General features: G+C 45.2%; 1 protein-coding gene across 1 annotated transcript in view; it reads left to right on the plus strand.

Annotated features, from left to right (window-relative positions):
* The first annotated feature begins 4,392 nt into the window (after nt 1-4,392).
* TGFBRAP1 (transforming growth factor beta receptor associated protein 1) overlaps nt 4,393-16,147 on the plus strand; it is a 66,046-nt gene continuing 54,291 nt past the window's right edge. Inside the window, exon 1 of the mRNA XM_081833327.1 lies at nt 4,393-4,459. The gene's annotated coding sequence lies outside the window, so the exon portion shown is untranslated. The remainder of the gene's footprint in view (nt 4,460-16,147) is intronic.

Raw genomic sequence — 16,147 nt, forward strand, 5'->3', positions numbered from 1 at the left:
CTCAGAATCCCTATGGGGACCAGTGATGCTAGGACCTGACATCTCCTGCTTCCTATCTTGGCACTTTAGAAATTCCCCAACCTGATTAACACAGCCCAGGGAAAGAGAGAGGGCCTCTGTTGATAAGATTATTGTCACTGCAGCTGAGTGGGGGCTTGAAAAAGAAATAAAGCTCAGTTACAGAAAAAAATTCTATTTGTTACACATTTGAGTTTGTATACTGAAGTTCATTCCTGCTACCCTGTTATCTGTGAGTATTCTATCGTAACCAACAGTTTTTATGTTCAGTATTATAAGAATTTTCCCTTTACTCGAAGATCATGAGGTCTCATTCTTTAACATTTTTATTTGGTGCCTATAGTTGACAAAAACAAACTGAGGGACACCAATAAACACTACCATGCCTGGCATCATCGCCTCACTGGTTTATGAGTTCCTGTAGGAAAGGGTCCATGCATTTCCTTGAAATCTCTCACCTGGTCAGTAGCACACACAATGCTTGTACTTAGTAGGTACTCAATAAACGTTGAATGAATGAGTCATGAACAAAATATGTACTGAAAACTTTGGGTGTTGATTCTTCCTGTTGGTATTGTAATATTCAAGATACTTATGTTACAAATATTTTAGCATTAGTTGTCAAAAATATATTTGAGGGGCGCCTGGGTGGCTCAGTCGTTAAGCGTCTGCCTTCGGCTCAGGTCGTGGTCCCGGGGTCCTGGGATCGAGCCCCGCATCGGGCTCCCTGCTCAGCAGGAAGCCTGCTTCTCCCTCTCCCTCTCCCCCTGCTTGTGTTCCCTCTCTCTCTGTGTCTCTCTCTGTCGTAAATAAATAAAAAAATCTTTAAAAATATATATATATTTGAGCATAAATAAAATTAAGGAGCTTCAAAGTGAATATAACAGTTTAAAGAGTACTTCACATTTTGACCTGTGTTTTTAGGTGTTTAGAACCACAGTTCTGCTTTGAGTTTCAAATAACTACTTTTGGTACCACAATAATAATTAATGGTTATATTTTTTATTGTCATTTCTTATTCCTTTTACAATCAGATCATAATAAGGATGCATTCGCTGACTTCAGCTACTCATCCCATAGGTCACCCCTTCATGAGCTCCTTGAAATGGTGTTTTGTCTTCGAGTTCTCGGTACCCAGCACAGTGCCTGGCACGCTGTATAAGACCAATAGCATGTGCTGAATGAATATGAGCAAACCTTTCCTGATTCCCAGGCACTTCCTAAGTGAACTCTCCTGTGACCAAACTTCTAGAGCACGTTATTTTTTGCGTTAGGATCTGATTAGGTGGGTCTTTCTTCCACATATTCCACTAAATCAGGGGTTCTCAAAATTGAGTATTAGAGCCACCTGGAGAGCTTATGAAAAACTGTTTGCTGGGCCCTACCCTGCAGTTTCTGATTTAGGAAGTTTGGAGTAGGGACATGGGAATTTGCATTTGCAGGTTCTGAGGTGATGTTGATACTGTTGATTATCAACCGTACTTTATAAACCACCGCACAAAATTAAGTTGCTTGGGGGGGGGGGGGCTGTGTATTCCTCATTTCAGGATCCCCAGCAGCCTCTGCCATAGTACCTGGGACATTGGAGTAGCTCAAGAAATAGTTGACTTGAATAATAGTTCAAAAAGTTTATTTTACTGAATCTAGATTACAGGTATATGGATATACGTACATATATCCTTAAATGAGCTAATACACGTAAAAGCTCTTAAAACATGGCATGTAGTGAGCAAAGTTTGCTTAAAAAATAATAAATGTTAACCTTTCTTTGCTTAACTTCATCTTCTAAAATGATACCCAAACATTCAAAAGATGTACTCTTAACAAGACTGCTTATAAATGAGAGTAGCAGAATGTTAGCATTAAAAGCCTCTTTTAAAGATAACCTGGTTTATTAATATTGAGCATCAGGAATTTTCAAAATTGGTTACATGCTTCCTACATGCAGATAGACACAGCAAGAACATGGTAGACACACACTTTGCCCTCAGGAGCTTATAGCCAGTGAGGAAGTGAGGAACCCAGAGGAAGTATGAGGAGGTCTAAGTACAGGATATTAAGTTTGGGGAATGGCTAGCAACTATGGAAGTATTCACTTGTATCTATTCAACTCCTAATCATCATTAATCTGTTAGAACTCATCTTTTGCACATTCTATAAAATACTCTTAACATGTTCAGTATGGGCCCAAGGGATATTTACTAAATATTAATAAATGAAGTTGAAAATTCCTTTGAAAAACATGACTTTGATTATTTCTTCTTCAGTGTAACCAATCAAAACAGCATGAGGAATTTAGAATTAACCTGATGCAGATATTTGCACGTTTATGGAATAGTTATTTATATCCAGGTGTCTGTCATATGTGAAACAGACTTCTCAGAAAGTTCCAGGAAGAACAAATGTTTCTAGGTGGAATCATGTGCACATGTGGAACTTGCCATTTTAAGAATCCTATGGGAAATCCTTTCACAAAGGAAATAATTATTTCCGAATTATCTTTTTTCCCCTTTTTTGTTAATACACATTTTGACTTCTAGATTGTTTAAAGCAGAACACAAATGCTCCATCAACTACTCAATAGAACGTAACTTTATTAAAAAATTCACTGTGGTGTTGAATTCTGGATTCTTTTTCCTGCTCTATTCTTACCACCATGGAATTTGGGACAAGTCTTTAGGACTTTGCCTCAGTCAACTCACCTATAAAATGGAGACATTACTAGTGCCTACTTCATAAGGATATGGCAAGGCTTAAATGAGATCATTGCTATAAGACCAGCGTCCGGCATTCAGGAAATGGTCACCTCTGTAACCAGTTTTGTGCAGCTCTCCATGTGATGTATAGGGCACTAAAATGGAAAAGCACAAATTCTAGGCCCAGCTGGGTCAGTGATTAGCTGATGACCACTCACATATTCTCCCAAGGCCTGGGCAAAATGAGGAGACTGGGCTGGATTTGCTCTGATATTTTTCTGCTCCCTGGCTCCACTGGCCGCTGGCCTCCTTAGATTTGAGTCCATTCACTACTGCTTGTCCTTGAAGGGCAACTGCTGGTCATAGCTCTACACTTCTGGGAAACCCATTCCCCATCTCGAGGCTAAGCTGGTTTCACTGGGCAGAACTGAAGCACTGTTTCCGGGTGGGGCACGTGTGTGGCCATGAACTCACAAGGGAGGTGGGGTAAAGGACAGGCCACAGAAGATTGCTTCTTGATGGTTCTTTATTTCCTTCATTTAACTTTATTGGGGTGGGGGTGGGGATCATTTGTTCTTCTCCCTTTGAAACAGAAGACCACAGAGTAGAATCCAGTATTTGCCTCCAGATCCAGGATAACGTCTTTGTTTTACAATCCCTTGGTCGGGAGGGGGCAGAAGAAAGCTGAGGCCACAGGTCACGGTGGGTTCTAAAGTCTGGGAAAATCATTTAGAACATTTGCTGTTTATATGCTAATAATTGAACGCTGACAACCCTGGAGGGAGCTTCCTAATGGTTTTATCTTAAAACTGGATTTTGAGTATATATTGAAGAGAGAGGTTCATGGATTCATATAGTACCCCAGGATTCTTCACTGTGGCTGGTGACGCAAAGGAATAGCTACTGATGGACTTTTACTAAAAAGAGTGGGTAAAATAGACCCAGGACTCCCTTTTAAAATAAATACGTCATGCAAATATACAACTCTCTCTAGGGATTCCTTTCTGCCCTGGGGGCTCTGGATTAGCTTTGGGCCTGGGGGTGGTGGGCAGCGCCCGCCCGACGGGATATTTCAGCCCCACAGCGACCACCACCAGCTAGTCAACTCCCGGAGCCCAACTTTGTCAGATGGCAGCATGGTCAAGCCTTTCCAGGACTCATTGATTGGTTGGGTCATTCATTCACTCAGCAGGTATTCCCGAGAGCCTACACTCTGCCCAGCGCCGCGTCGGTGTTAGAAATTGAGCGGTGAGCAAATCAGGCAAGGCCCGTGTTTTCCTGAGGCTCTGCGTGCCGGTGGGGGAGGAGAGAATACATTAACTACAACAGTCCCCGCCAGCATTTCTGGAGCACCCACCCGGTGCCAGGCGGTGTTCGAAGTGCTTTACATGAATTAACTCATCTGACCCTGCGCACCGCCCCGAGGCTGGCGCTGTAGTGATCCCGGCAGGCGGGAGGAAACTGAGGCCGAGGGGCGGCCCACGAGGGCGCCGCCCGCAGATCAGCGTCGCCCCGGGCCCACGGGCGGCTGGGTGGCGGGGCGGCGGGGGCCGCAGGCCCGGCTGGACCGTGCGGGGACTGCCGCGCTCCCGCCCTCTGCCGGCGCCGGGTGCCGCCCCACGTGACGGGAAGCAGCGGCGGCGGCGGCGGCGGGGCCCGGCCAGCCCAGGAGCGGCGGCGGGCGGCGCGGGGCCCCAGGCCGCAGGGCCGGCGTGGGACGGCGGAGGCCGGCGGGCGCCGCGCCGGTGAGTGCCGAGGGCTGTGGCCCGGCCCGGCCGGGCGCGGGGCGCTGGGGGCAGCACGCGGAGGGGGTGAGCCGGAGGGCGGGGGCCGTGCGGGGTACGGCCGGGGAGGGAGGTGCCTGGGGGTGGGGGCGGGGCGCGAGCCGGCAGGTGTGTGTGCGCGGGGAGGGGGACTGTTGTGTAGGCATAGGGGGGATCGGGGGCTTGTTGGGCTGAGCAAGTGTGCACGTGCGTGTGGGCTGGCGCAGGTGTGCCCCGCCGTGGGGTCAGCGGGTGTGGATGGTGTGGGTGTGTGTGTGTCTTTAGGTGGGTTAAGATCCAAGAAGACCCAGTCCCGGGTTTGGGGTAGGCTTTCGGTTTTCTGGGGGGAGGATCCCAGGACTCCACCCCTGCGCCCCTAGACCTGCCCCCGTGTAAGGAATGGTTTTGTTGCTGTAATTGATGTTTCCTGGAGCTTTTGGGATTTCAGAGTTCAAATTCCGGGTCACGTTCGGGCCTGAATTGTTGCCCCTGAACTGGGAGACTGGGCAGGGGTGTGCCCGGGAGAAGGGAAGAGACCTCAAGGGCTGGAAGCTGCCACCCCTATGGGATTTTTCCTTTCCATTGCCTTCTGGAGGTGCAGATGGAAGTTGGGTTCTCCGCTTGCCTCCTGTGGGTTATATGGGTACGACTTTAAAGACAGAAGCTGTGGTCTCCACTTGTCTGCACCTGTCATTGCTTCTGCCCAGGGGCTGTTGGGTGATCCTTAGAAAATGCCCCCGTCCCCCGGCTGGTGGTCCTGGGGACTCTATGTGGCTGCTGGAAATTGGGGTTCACACAGCTTCTTATTGCTAATGGACTGTATCGGGCAGGCGCTGGGTCAAAACCTGTCGGAGCAGGGTTTAATCCTTGATGGAGTGCTTGTGGGTAGGCGCCTGTCCATCCGGAGTGAGGGCAGGAGGCTGCTGGGGTGATTTTAGTGACACATCAAGGAACTGACACAAGTGTGTGAGGAGGGTCCTAGGGCAGTGTGAACGGGCGGACCTGAGTCAGAACTGAGGTCGTGGGTGGGCCTGCCTGTGCCCACTGCTCCCTCCTGGTGGACTTGCTTCTCTCTGTTGGTCAGCAGGAAGCTCCCAGCGCTAAGGTCAGATAGGAAGGAACTTCTGGCTGGCTGCTTCCTTTGCTTTTTCCTTCTATTTCTGCTAGCCAGGCAGATTCAGCAGTCACCGAAGTGGCTTCTTTGATGTGTGGCACCAGAAAGAGTACTGACCAGAATCCCTTGGAACTGTTTGCAACGAGCCTTCCCGGTCTCCAGTTCCTGTATAAGACCGGACGGTGCTGCTCCGTGGTGGTGGTGAGCATTGAGCTGTGGGCTCCTACCCTGCCCCTGCAGCTTCTTAACTGGGAGCCTTGGGCAATTTACTGAAAGTTCTGTGTCTCGATTTCCTCAAAGTAGTGGTCATATTGGAAATATTCTAAAATATTCTAAAAATTTGTAATAAGAAAATGTGCATTTTGCACAGGGCCTGGCACTTAGTAGGTGCTCGATAAATTATTAATAAATGTAAATGAGGCTAGAGAGCTGTATCTCAGCTCTGAAAATCAGTAGTTTTATGCTCTGAGAAGTTTTTTTTTTTTTTTTTAAGATTTTATTTATTTATTTGTCAGAGAGAGAGCGAGCGAGTGGGCACAGGCAGGGGGAGTGGAAGGTAGAGGGAGAAGCAGACGCCCTGCTGAGCAGGGAGCCTGATGCGGGGCTCGATCCCAGGACTCTGGGATCATGACCCAAGCCGAAGGCAGATGCTTAACCGACTGAACCACCCAAGTACCCCTGCTGAGAAATTGTTAACCCAGTGAATATTTTAATCTGGAGTTAGACTTCTAGTGGGTTCTGAATTCCAATTTGCTGTACACATTCACAGTATACATTTTACAAAGATTTCGCGTGAGAGATGTGGCAGTGTGCCTCGCTTTCAGCTTCTCTGCCTTTCCTCCTCATGATGGGGAACAACAGCCCTTGGTCCAGAGAGCCGGAGGAGAGCTTGTCCACCACCGAGGCCCCGGGCTGCTTCAGTCTCACCCAACCGTCCAGCGACAGCGATTTGTAAGAAGGCATCGTCCTCTAGTTGATGAGTTTTAAAAGCACAGAGCTCCTTATTTTAAAAATGCTAAGTTTTCTAGGCCTAATTTGCAGCTAGCATTTCTGTTCAGGGAGGAAGAAAAAAAGTAGTTATTATGGTTTCCTCCTTCACACTAATATTAAACAATGTGTGATCCTTTAAGAAAGAGTGAGGAAATTTTTTCTTACTGGGTTAAGCCTCTTTATCTTGGTCTGAATCCAGTCCTCATTAGATATACATTAATCATTTGTGGCAGCCAGGTGTTTGGATACTGCTGGAATAATTTGGCCAGGACTCTACAACTCATCTCCTCTGTGGCAGACCGGACCCGTTTTTCTTTATTAAAAAATATGTAACTCCTAAATGAACGTAGAAGTAACAAGTTAATTTGGGGCCACCCCAAATGAGCTTGAGTGTTTTATGCAAAAGAACAGGAGCACTGATTGAGCATGTTGTGAAATCTTGCAGATGATTTGAGCGCAAGATCTTTTCTCAATAGTCAAGCAACTGCTACTGAGTAAATCAAAGACTCAAGAAAATACTGAATGTAAAAGAGGACAACGGCCTAGCTTCCAGCAGGCACTTGGCAGTTCTTTGTGGCTCTTTGAAGATCCAGTATTAAGGAGATGCTCTAAAGGAGATGCCCTTGAGACCTAATCCCCCCTCTGCTCCTCTTCCGCCCCCTCCTTCCCTTCCCAAATCCCTTCAGTTATAACTGCCAGCAGTACTATTATAGGATGTATATGATATATACATATATAGACATACTATGTATATGCATATGGTGTGTGTGTATATTATATATGTAGTATGTATAAGTAGTGTATGCATATGTATGTGTACACTTACATAATGTATATTTAAATGTATTTGCCAAGGGAAAGGATACCAACTATGAATAGTTACATACAGGTATGCGCCAGGCTAATGTCAAGATGACAGAGGAGACGTTAGACATTATAGCTGTGTTTTTTCTTCTTTTTTAAGATGCACATTTGGGTCACTGGAGCAGATTTACTGTGCTATAGCTAGTCTTAACACTATTTCTGTCACATGAGAGCAAAGATAACATGAAGTGCTTGTCAGGTAGTGTCCTGATCAAAAGAGGGAAATGTTGTCCATGGTACAAGTCAATACATTTGCTGTTGATTCCTGGCAAATTTCAAGATTGAGTCATGAAACAGATGGCTGTGAGAAGTGAAGAACACCGGGGACCAGCATGGGGTACCGTTTCGTAAGAATTTAAGTCACGTAAGCGTATATTCTGTTTTGATAAAATTACTAGGTTAGTGGGGCAAAGTGTGAACATATATATCATTTCTATATCTGAAATTTAGTAAGGTGGTGCTGACAGTGAACCCCACTTGGTCAGAGGCATGTATTTGTGACTAAAGTTGTTTAGGGGGCCGCTGTGCCGGGGGTAAGCTGTTTGGCAGCAAGGGAGTAAGCTGAAGGATGATAATAGCGTTCCTCTTCTGGACTCAGGAGGGGAAAGCGAGGGCCCTGCTGGGAGCAAGCGTTCCTGAGCTGGAGCTACAGCAGGGCATCGTCTGAAGGCCTCGTACCGTGGTGGCCTCGTGTTTGGAGTTGTCGCTTCCTTCAGGACTGAATTCTAAGAGAGGATCTGAAATCAACTTGCCCCCTTCCGTCCTTAGAAAGAATATGGCCATGGAGTCAGAAACAGGAACTGGGGTTGAAACCGGTTTCATCACCTTGTAGCTGCGTAACCTTGAACAAGCCACTGAAAAATGTCTTCACGTCCATAATAGTATCCACCTCTCAGAGAACTGTGGGAGTGGAAGAAAATCATTTACATCAAGTATGTGTTATCCAAAGCCAGTGCTTAGGACTTTCAAGGGGTGGCCATCAAGGCATCTGCCAGGGCTGTCTTTGATTGGTGCCCATCCTCAGTCCATACTTGGAGCAGTCTTTACCCCTGGGCAGGCTGATGTGTGCAGTGCTTAAGGGTGTGGGTGCTTGAATCAACCTACCTGGGTTGGAATCAGCTCTCTATGATCATTTAACCTTTCTAAACCTGTTTCCTCCCTTGCAGAATGGGATAATGATAGTACTCACCTATAGGCTCCTTGTGAGCCTGGAGATAGCGCTTAATACAGAGTCTGGCACACAATGAGTCTTCTAGCAGTTATCGCTCTCCTATGGTACTGTTATAACTACCCTTCCTCCAGAGGAACTAGAGAGTAGTACAGGGGAGGCTCGTAGTCCAGTCCAAATATCTATTTTACAAGGAGGCAGCAGGTGCAGAGGCTTTAAGTGACTTGCCCAAGTTCATAAGCAGGTGTCCAAGCTGTGAGAGCTCAGGATCCCGATTAATATTGAGAATGCCTGCTTTGGACCATTCCTGCTTTACCATGGTTCACCCGGTTAGCTCTGGGGCCTGAATTCTTACATTGGAAGCCTTCATCTCTGCTCTTTCCCAGCTCTGCTGACCCAAAGCCCTACTGTTCTCCATCAGAGCCCTTTGCCTGCCTGCTTCTCCTGAAGCTTATAGTATATCAGATTTTGTCCTAGCGGGAATCAGCTCACATTTACCCCAGTTCATTCTGAAGTTGTCTATGGGAAGAAACACCTCAAATGAGCAAAAGTCCCAAACTCCCCTCTTTGAAATGCATTCTCAGGAGGAAAAAAAAAACAAAACAACAAACTTAATTTGTAGGTATTATTCATACCTGTCATTTTAGGCTAGGACACCAAACTTGAGAAAAATCACCTGCTAAAGTAACTCAATAAAGCAGCTAGTAAAATCGCCCCAGGGTAGCCTGAGGCTCTAGGGACGTTCTGCTGGACTGCTGGTCATTGCGTGCCCCTCCATCCTTCTCGGTGAGTTACCCCCAGATCATTCTGAGCATCTCCTTCCCTGCTAGCAAAGGAGATTCTTGGAGCTCCCTCTTCTCTTTTTTATTACTTGAAGGCAAGATCATAAACCAGTAAACTGTGATTACATTTGTCTTTTTAACTTTCTGTTTTGAAGTGGCTGTGGGCTTACTAAAGAGTCGGAAAGGAGTACAGAGCTCACATAGACCCTTCCCCAGCTTCCCCTTTTGTGAACTCCTTGTGTGACCATGGTACAGTGATCAGAACTAATACGTTAGCATCAGTATTGTTAACCAAGCTACACGCTATATTCATTTTCAGTGGTTTTTCCACTGACATCTGTTTTCTGTTCTATGATCCTGTTTCTGATCCAGTTTCCCCACATGTAGTTGTTACATCTTCTTGGCCTCTGATCTGTGACACTTCTCAGTCTTCGTTTTTCATGACCTTAGTAACTCGTGAAGAGAGTCAGGGATTTTGTAGACTGTCTCTCAGCCGGGGCTTGGCTGGTGTTTTCTCATGATTAGGTTGCAGTGATAGATCTTTGTCTAGAATACCATAGTGGTGACATGCCTCAATTACATTTTAATTTAATGTTGGGATGCATTCCATATCCCTGCCTCCCACCCCCGAAACAGCAGGGGAAACTGTACTGAAACTTTGCCGGGTCCCTAGTGCTCTGCCCGAGCCCCTGCTGAGCCAGGACAGAAATGTCCTCTGCTTCCCCATCACTTCTCTTCTTGCTTCCTTGTGCCCAGTCCCTTAAGTACCCCATTACATTCCCTCGAGGATTTAGGGGAGATTTTTCAGAGGACCCAGTTGCAGTTTAAGAAACAAAAATGTTAAGCTTTCTTATCATTAAAAAATATTGTCTGTGACCACTGAGCCTTTAAGTCCTATCAAATCTCATCTGACTTTCCAGTGGTTACTATGATAAGTTAATTTTTTTTTCTTGATCTCGAGATTATGTCAATGATAGTTACAGAATTTATATTCCTAAGGAGAGAGCTGATTGGCTTACAAGGCTCACAGAATTCATCTTTAAGGTGTGAACTAAAGTTTTGAGATGCTAATGGCATTAAATGTGTTATTTCTGCAGACTGAAGGCGATTGTCAGTGCCCAAAGGAATTGGGGATGTTTAGCACTTTGTTTTTAGTAGAGGACTTTGATTAACATTTTATTTTGCTAATTTAGCACAAAGAAAGCATCTGAAGGTAGCTTGCAGTGGAAGAATTTTTGCTAGCAAGATTTGCCTCTTTACCCAAGAGCGAGGTTTGAGTCTGTGACTTGGCTATTCATTCAGTCAGGAACATAACATAGGAAATAGAGGTTTCCAGACTAAAGGAAAAATGGGTGTCCAGTTCCACCTACCTGTCCTGCTTGATGCCCACAATGAGCATGTGGTGGGAGGGAGGAGGATGGGCAGGTCATAGTGGTGCTCAGGACCACCAAGTACAAAGACAGGCTGGAGACCGGGCAGCAGGTCCCAAGCCACTGCCCACACTGTTTCTGCTTTCTGTAGTAAGCTGGCCCGAGCTGGGCTGATACCACCTAGCCAAGTCCATCTCCTGACATTTCTGGCCGGCCCAGTGCAGGCATCGGTCAGCCTCCATGACTGGGACCACAGAAAACGGGCCTCCTCACTGTCTTCTAACTTTTCCCACCTGAAATGTCCCTTGGGACCAGCCTGAACCAGCATGGCAGTCCACAGAATGTTGTGCTTGCTGCGGAGCCCTCCCTTCTGGATCATTCTTCCCCACAGTGATGTGCTGTCAGCTCTGCCTTCTGCGTTTCGACTGCCCTACCTGATCACAGGGGACCATGTAATAACCCGTTGATGTGGAGCCCAGGAGGCTCTGTGTTCCCTCCCACCCCTTGCCAAGAGCGTGAGGATGGATGACGGCTTTGCTTAACTCCCTTCTAGGTTTGGTTTTTAGAGCTGGTGTTTTCAGTTTTCACAGATTTTCCCCTGTAATGGGTATTGGTATCTGCTTATGGCTTCATAGTCTCGATAAGTATGTTTACCCAGGGTAAGTGAGAAACTTCTTAAGAAACTTTTTTTTTCCATAAAAGTCCTTTATTAAAATGGCAAAAGACAAACTTTTTAAAAGTCCTTGTTTTGTATAGAAATACTGCGGGTCATAGGAAGATTCAGGAACAGGAACACTTTCCCTAATGCCCCAATTCCTGCGATCAGCCAGTGTTGGGGTTATGGGTAAGTCTACAGTGTCCCCCACCCCATGCCCACCTTCAACCCCAGCTTTGACCCTCACACATTACTTCTTTCCACATGTACAAGTGACTAAGGTTGGCAGATGGGCATGAGGCGGTGTTTTTTACTTTAGGGATTGTTATGTTGTTAAATTCAAACAAACCATCGTAGTTAATGGTAACTATTTCCTGACTCATGGTTTCAGACCCTTGAAAAGGTGCTCAGAGAGTAGCTTTGGCTTAGGATCCCTCTTCACAACTGGTTGGTTTGTAGGGTTCTTGGACACTCGCAGACTTAGATCCTGGCACTTTCAAACTCAAGCAGCTAGCGGACTCAAGAATTTGGAACTGATGTAGCCGAATAATAATGAAACGAGGGACTACCGGGGACTGATGTGAGTAGGTCAATAGCTGTAACTGTCTTCATACATAGGAGTGGAAAGGTTGGTGGGGTTGGATTTTTTTTTTTTTTTTAAAGATTTTATTTATTTATTTGAGAGAGAATGAGAGACAGAGAGCATGAGAGGGAGGAAGGCCAGAGGGAGAAGCAGACTCCCCGCCGAGCAGGGAGCCCGATGCGGGACTCGATCCCGGGACTCCAGGATCATGACCTGAGCCGAAGGCAGTCGCTTAACCAACTGAGCCACCCAGGCGCCCCATGGGGTTGGATTTTTAAGGGCTGCCTGTCTTATGCTGAGTTTGGAGTTTATCCGTGAGGCAGTAGCATGCTTTCCAAAGCCTTTTAAGGACAGTGATAACATGATGGTGTTTCAGGCATGAGGCCCACATCCCTGCCCGTCCTTGTGTACGGCTTTGAACGTGGCTGCCTTTGGCCCAAACATTAGGATGACCGTTTGATCCCTGTTCGCTTATAATTATCAGAAACTCAAAAGAAATTAATGTAAATTGAGACAAACAGCAAATCTGACTTTCGGTAGAGTGTCCTTTTTAAAATGTAGATGAAGAATTAATCCTCAGCTTGTCTTGGGAAGGCACCTCCTGTTAACCCTCTGATGTGATGGATCTCTGGCGCACATGTAGCTGAGAGGGCTCTGAAGAGTTTGTTTCATTTTAAAGTGTTGCTGTAATTCTCCGGTGTGAGATTTTTTGCAGATGCGTAGGGCACCGTGTCCATCTTGAAGTTGCTCTCATATTCTCTGCACATTCTGTGACAGCAGCTAACAGAGCGTCATTCTTTTGGTTCAAGAATAATAATTAGGGGTAAAGATCTCATCTTAATCGATGTCACTTTGTCATAGCATTCTTATAGCAGAATGTATTTATTTCTGTCTCAGATCAGGGGTCCATATATATGTTTTTTACATTGTATACACACACACACGTGTGCGTGCACACACACACACATCTGTATGTTTTTTTCTTTAATCTTGTAATGTTGGATCTACAAGCCTCTTTCTACATCAAGATAATCTCTTTCAAACATTGTCTTAGTCCATGTTTATTCTTTCTGCATGACTTTTTAAAATGAGGCCTGGCCTTGGTGGGATTTGGTACAGAGAAAATGAAGAGGGGAACAAGGCACTTAGTAATACCAGCCTCGAACTGGTTGAAAAATAAGAGTGGAGATACAGATGACTTGAAAAACACGGGTTTGAACTGCGTGGGTCCACTTACACTCGGATTTTTTTCTATAAACACAGTACAGTACTGTGAATGTATTTCCTCTTCCTTATGATTTTCTTAATCATATTTGGTTTTCTCTAGCCTACTTCATTGTGAGAATACAATATATAATACATGTAACATACAAATGTGTGTTAATCCACTGCTTATATTATTAGTAAGGCTTCTGTTTAACAGTAGGCTACTAGTAAGTTAAGCTTTCGGGGGGAGTCAAAAGCTATGCATGGATTTTGGATTGTGTTGGGGGTTGCTCAAGGGTCAACTGTGCTTGTGTGGAAGGTGAAGCTGGGGAGAGGTCCAGGAGGGAAGAGGCTGGCCTCCTGAGAGCTGGGACCCCAGAAGATGCAAATGCCCACCCTGTGCAGGACGTTTACCTTCTTGGGCATCCCATCACATTTAGTATTTTCCTCTGTCTTCCAAGAATCTAGGAGGATTTGTGGAAATCACTGATAGGCTGCCCTATATTGGACTTTGTATATATGGGTACAATGTAAAGTAAGCACTGGATTTAGATGAACTGAGAAAATAGAAGTAGACCACTTACATCTATGATATGTTTTCATTAAATGAAATTTTAGACAAGGAACGTGCATTTTGTGAATCTTACCAAGTTTATTAGGCTGAGGTTCTGTGTCTATTTCCACAGTAAGCTGGTTTGGGGAAATGAGTAGATTTTTAGTGTGTGTGTATGTACACATATAACTTAATTACTATTCAATACACTTAAAGGAATATCCTGATATAAGATATAAGGAATAATAAAAGCAACCTCAGTTTGGGGCTCCTGGGTGGCTCAGTTGGTTAAGCGTGCGACTCTTGATTTCAGCTCAGGTCATGATCTCAGGGTCCTGGGATTGAGCCCTGCATCAGGCTCTGTGGTCAATGGGGAGTCTGCTTCAGGATTCTTTCTCTCCCTCTGCCCCTCCCCCCCAATAAATAAATAAATCTTTTTTTTAGAAAAAGCAAAGAAACAGAGCATAAGAAACAGAACATTACTGGGCACCTGGGTGGCTCAGTCATTAAGGTCTGCCTTCGGCTCAGGTCATGATCCCAGAGTCCTGGGACCGAGCTCCGCATCGGGCTCCCTGCTCCAAGGGAAGCCTGCTTCTCCCTCTCCCACTCCCCCTGGTTGTGTTCCTTCTCTCGCTATGTCTCTCTCTGTCAAATAAATAAATAAAATCTTAAAAAAAAAAAAGAAAAGAAAAGAAACAGAACATTACTAATACCTTTGAAATCTAGCCTATCCTTATTCTCTATCCTGTCTCTCTGGATTTGTGTTTATCATTCCCTTACTTTGCTTTATGATCTTTGTATGTATGGCTAAAACCCTAAACATTATATTAGATGGATTGTTATGTTTTTGCGTCTTACAGAGCCTTGTATATCATTCAGTGTAGAGTGCTCTGCGATTTACCCTTAGCTTGAGATCCGTCCTTGTTGGTAGCTGCAGCTTTTCTCTCTTGCTTTTTAGTGCTGCATCCTGTCCAGTGATCGTGAGCTGCTCCCAGTTTCCCCCTGTCTCAAACAAGATCGCAGCCAACGACGTTCTTGCTTATGGCCTGGTGAACATAAATTCCATAAGGCATGTGCCTAGAAGTAGGATCGCTGGCTTACTCCTAATGTCGAGGGCTTCTCCATAGCACCAGAATGGTCTTGCCAGTTTAGAAGCTTCCACCAGCATTGTAGAGAGCTCTCATTGCTCCCATGTTCTTGCAAGCAGCTGATGTCATCGGACTTCAAATGTCTTGTCAGTTTCGTGGTATAAAATGAAGTCTTGGGCGCCTGGGTGGCTCAGTCGTTAAGCATCTGCCTTCGGCTCAGATCATGATCCCAGGGTCCTGGGATTGAGTCCCACATCGTGCTCCCTGCTTGGCGGGAAGCCTGCTTCTCCCTCTCCCACTCCCCCTGCTTGTGTTCCTGCTCTTGCTATCTCTCTGTCAAATAAATAAATAAAATCTTTAAAAAAAAAAAATGAAGTCTCATTGTAGTATAATTTGCAATTGCAGATGATGAATCAGGTTGAGCATTCTTTCATGTCTATTGGCCGTTAATGCTTCTGAGAAACACCTGCTCACGTATGTTGCCATTCATCTGTGAGATCCTTGTTATTTTCTTTCTGCAGGAGTCAGATATGTGATGTCAGTGTCCTTTCCCATCTTAACTTGTCACTTTCTTCACAGTGTCTTTTGAAGAACAGAGGTTTTACATTTTTAACGTGAACAAAGTTGTCTTTTTTCCTGGCATTTGTACTTTTTCTTGCACCTTATTTTAGAAATTCTTCCCTACCCGAAGGTCATAAACGTATTTTTTCCATATTTTCCTCTCAAAGTTTTAAAGTTATGCCTTCCATTTTTAAGGATCTTAATCCATCTGGAATAATTTTGATACATGGTATAAGGCAGGAATTGAGTTTCTTTTTTTCTTCTACGTGAGTATCCAGTTGTCCTGCACTGATTATTGAACATGTGCACACCATGGTGTACAGTGCCGCTCTTCATAGTTCGAGGTTCCAGATGTGCACCTCTGTTTCTGGGAGACCGGACATGTTCTCTTGGGTTCGCCTTGTACCAGTACCTCGTTATCTTAATAACTGTGGCTTTATGTTACATTTTATCTGTTGAGTCAAGTCTCCTTACCTTGTCTTTTCCAGAAGTGTCTTGCTTTCTTTGGCCCTTCTCTGCCGTATGAATTTCATAATCTGCAAGTTGAATTACACACACATGTCTACCTGTGACAGTTTTCACTGGAATTGCGTATATAGACCCTAAGTGCACAGCCCAGTGAATTTTGACAAATCTATACACCTGTGTAACCAATACCCTAAATGAGATCTAGAATATTTCTGTCACCCCAGAAAGTTTCCTTGTGTCCCTTTCCATTTGGTTCCCCTTTCTCTCC

This window comes from Leptonychotes weddellii, chromosome 10 (genome assembly GCF_054177405.1).
Source record: "Leptonychotes weddellii isolate Sample4059 chromosome 10, ASM5417740v2, whole genome shotgun sequence".
Classification (NCBI taxonomy): domain Eukaryota; kingdom Metazoa; phylum Chordata; class Mammalia; order Carnivora; family Phocidae; genus Leptonychotes; species Leptonychotes weddellii.